We start from the raw sequence: 3,828 nt of genomic DNA on the forward strand, positions 1-3,828 counted from the left end.
CACGTGCCTAAAGGGGGGCCACAAGTTAGCAAGTAAGAACCATTCAGTGTGATGTGTGTTGCAGAGTCATGGGCAGAGGATACAGCGGAGGAACCCAGCCGGGCTTGGAGCCAGCAACCTGAGAAGGCTTCCTGTAGGAAACTGCCTGAGTTGGAGCAGGGCTAAGAAAAGGTGTTCTTGATCCCTGGGCATTCTGGGACCTAAAAGAAATCCAAAATTGTTCAACTGCAGGTATTGAAGAGACCTGAGGGAGAGGAGGGGTGGGAGTGCCGAGGATGAGACTGGAGAGGTAAGCGAGTACAGGACCACGAGAGCCCTGCATCCCCCTGAGAAAGCTGGCCTTACAGGGCTGCGGAAGGACTTAAAACTCGGGAACAGTGTAATGAGAGCCTCAGCTTAGAATCTGAGGAGTGAGACCGGCGGGTGAAAACCATGAGGGGTTTTGCAGTATTCCAGCAAGGAGTGCTGAGGGCTGGGTGAGAGCAGCTCCAGGAAACTAATGCAGGGGCTTCTTGAGTTTGTGGTGCTTACGGAGCATCTTAGGTACCTAGTTAGTGGGCAGTTGCACATGAGGTCTGGAAGCCAGCGCCTGAGTAGAGGCTGGAGTGAAGGTGTGTGGGTGTCATCTGCATAGAAGGGGAGAGTGTGCTGACTGGGAAAACGTGAGGGCCGGGCTCAGGATTCAGAACGAGAGCGTTGAAGGGAGAAACTGGGGAGGAAGAGGAGAAGCCCGGGAGAAGCAGAATCCGAGGTGGAGGGACATCGGGAGGGCGGTGTGAGAGACAAGGGCAGAGTCCCGGCTGCGGACCACCCGCCAGTAGGAGATGCTCTGTGTCCACGCGCTCCGGTGAGGGGGAGGTCACGGGCATGGGGAGGGTGTGTCGCCGTCCGGCAGGGGGATGTGCTGCACCCCTCCGGACCTCCCCCAGCCTCTCAAAGCTGGGCCCGGGCCCCCGTTTAAGATGCTCCTCAGAAGACTGGTGAGGGCACAGCTCGTCACTGTCGACCAGGGAAGTCCTGCCTCACCAGCAGTCAGGCCTCTTGGCGGGCAGGCAGAAATAATTCTACTCCGCTCTGCGAAAATGCTCAGATCAAGGAAACCAACTGGCCAATCAGCAGTGTTCTCGCCGTGGGAGGTGGCCTCTGACGTCTGCCTCCCGCGCAGTGGAGCCCGCGTGGGGGCCGCACGCGCCCCGTAGCGCCGCCTGCTGCGTACGGTCGCCGGCCCAGCGGCGGTGGAAACCGGACCCCCGCAGCCTCTGGCACATCGGTCTTGAGTCAGGGGATAGATCTAGAAGCTGGGCCGCTAAAGCCGGATCCACAGTGGCCTGCGTCCTGGGGTCCGGGAGTCCCCTCAGGCGGCCCCGACGACGGGGCCACACGGCGCTCCTCCGCCACGGGCCGCCTTCTCCCGCCGGCCCTGGTCCTCGCCAAGTCCCCAGTCCCGGCCACCGGCGCCTCAGGACCAGCCTTTCGAAGCCACCGGAACATTCCGAGGTGAGCGCTTAAGCTTACAGCCCCTGCTTCCTCCGCGTGCGGCGCAGCCACCTGGGGAGGGCGCTCCAGAACGGCCTGCGGACGCTGCTCAGCGGGCCCGGCCCGGTGCGCGGCCTGGCGTCCCCCGCCAGGGCCCCGGGAGAGCCCCGCGCCGCCGGCTCTGCCCCGCGAGCGTTCACTTCCGCGCCGGAAGCCCCGCGACGGCAGGAGATGGGGCCGCCCTTCGCGTCTCTCCCCGTCTCTCCCCGCGCGTCTCCTCCCAGCCCACGAGGGCTCCCCTTCTCCGGGCTGCTCGCCTCCTGCCCCGCCTGGCCTCGGGACCTGCAGCCCCCGCCACCGCCTTACCGCGTGGGCGCCGTCCTGCCCTCCTTCCCGGGCTGCTCGCTCCGCTGTGAATCTCAGCTTCTCGTCCCTTCTTCCCTCTGGGTTGTTTTATTATTTTCCTACCTTTTCGTTGGAATATTTACCTTTATTTCTGTTTGATTTTGTAGGACACATTCAAGTTATCCATTTTCTCGCGGGAATATTCCTTCAGCCCTGACGGCTGCGTGGTGAGGATTGTTTCTTTTCCTCCCTCCCCCGCGGATGCTCTGGGGCGAGGGGAGCTCTCTTTTCGGTTGAAAGTGGTTTCATTTTTACCCCCCTGTTCTTCTGTTTGTTAGTGACCTTTCGTTTTCTTGCATTACTGTCAGGGACTATGGCTTATGTAAATTTCTATATCGGAGCATTTTTCTTCTATTATTTCTTCTTCTCTGCTCCATTATTTCCTTCTGGAAAACCTGTTGGGCAGATCTCCCCAGCAGATACTCTGTGATCTTCCTTTCTATCTTCCTTGTTATTGGTCGTTTTCAGCTCTTTATATTTTCTTCTGAGGGCTCAGAGAATTTCTCGAGGTATTAGTTTGGCTTTCTGTAACATCCAGTACACTGTTCACTGCTTCTGTGGACCTAAGAAACAATGAGTAATTAATGTTTTACTTCTAGAAACAGTATTTTAAACATTTCAGATGGTTCTCTATTCACAGATGCAATTTCCTCCCTAGTGTTTTTTTTTTTTTTTTTTTTTTTTGCGGTACACAGGCCTCTCACTGTTGTGGCCTCTCCCGTTGCAGAGCACAGGCTCCGGACGCGCAGGCTCAGTGGCCATGGCTCACGGGCCCAGCCGCTCCGCGGCATGTGGGATCTTCCCGGACCTGGGCACGAACCCATGTCCCCCGCATCGGCAGGCGGACTCTCAACCACTGCGCCACCAGGGAAACCCCCTCCCTAGTGTCTTTGAGAATATAAAGTTTTCTTCTTTCTGGGAGATCAATTTCACAGGAAAATGCTTGTTCACATAAGCCCCCTTATTGTAGGTTTCTGAATCTTTTTATAAGTTCAACTATTTTTCTCCATAATTTATTGGATTTGAGGTGGATTTTGTTAGAAACTGTATTAAAAGATTTCAGTCTCACACAAAGGAGTAAAGAGGAAACTTTATGTTTTCTGTAATTGAATTTTGTTTCACTGGAAGCTCCGTGAGCCATAAAGGAGAGGGTTGAAGCCATGTTGGAAAGAACACAGCCATAAAAGTCTGCTGTGCTCCGAGTGCGGCACTCAGGGTGCTTCTGGAGGCCGTTCGCGGACATTGGCCTTTTGCCAGTAACTTCGGGGCTTGTCCTGCCACCCTACACTAGGATGAGGGGGTAGGGGGTACAGGGGTCACAAGAAATAGGAAGGGAGCTCCATGGAGGTGGCTGGGCAGTGTGGTAATGTGTGTCTGGGTGTCTGGGTGTGTTTGCACGTGTGTCTGTGTGTATTGGCTGGAGTGCTGCAACCTTTCTCTAACTGCTGCCACCACCTCCATTAGAGGCCCTTATAGAAATATCCCTGTTTTACTAATCATAGTGTCCCTTGCAGATCAGCCCTGGGGATGGATGCCAACTCGGGGCTCTCCACCAACGTTTCCTAGAGCCTTTCCGTCGGCCCCCATGCCCAGCCCTGGCCAGTTCCTGGGAAACTAGTGGTTCCACTCCAACAGCCTCAGGTAGAAAATTATGTCCCGACTCTTATTTTTCCCTTTTGGAATTTGTGGGAACTTACTTCTATGACCTGACATGGCCAGGGTTTTATTAAGAAAAATTTTATCCCATATCTTTTTAAATGACTTTTTGTTTCTAAGTAATTACAGATTTATAGGAAGTTGCACAAACAGTATGGAGAGATCCCGTGTACCCTTCACCAGTTTCCCCAGTGGTTACATCTTAGATAACCATATTCAGTATCAAAACCAGGAACTTGACGTTGGTACAGGGTGTGTGTATATGCCATACTTTTTTTTTTTTTTTTTTTT

This window comes from Lipotes vexillifer, unplaced genomic scaffold (assembly GCF_000442215.2).
Source record: "Lipotes vexillifer unplaced genomic scaffold, Lipotes_vexillifer_v1.1 scaffold935, whole genome shotgun sequence".
Classification (NCBI taxonomy): Eukaryota; Metazoa; Chordata; class Mammalia; order Artiodactyla; family Lipotidae; genus Lipotes; species Lipotes vexillifer.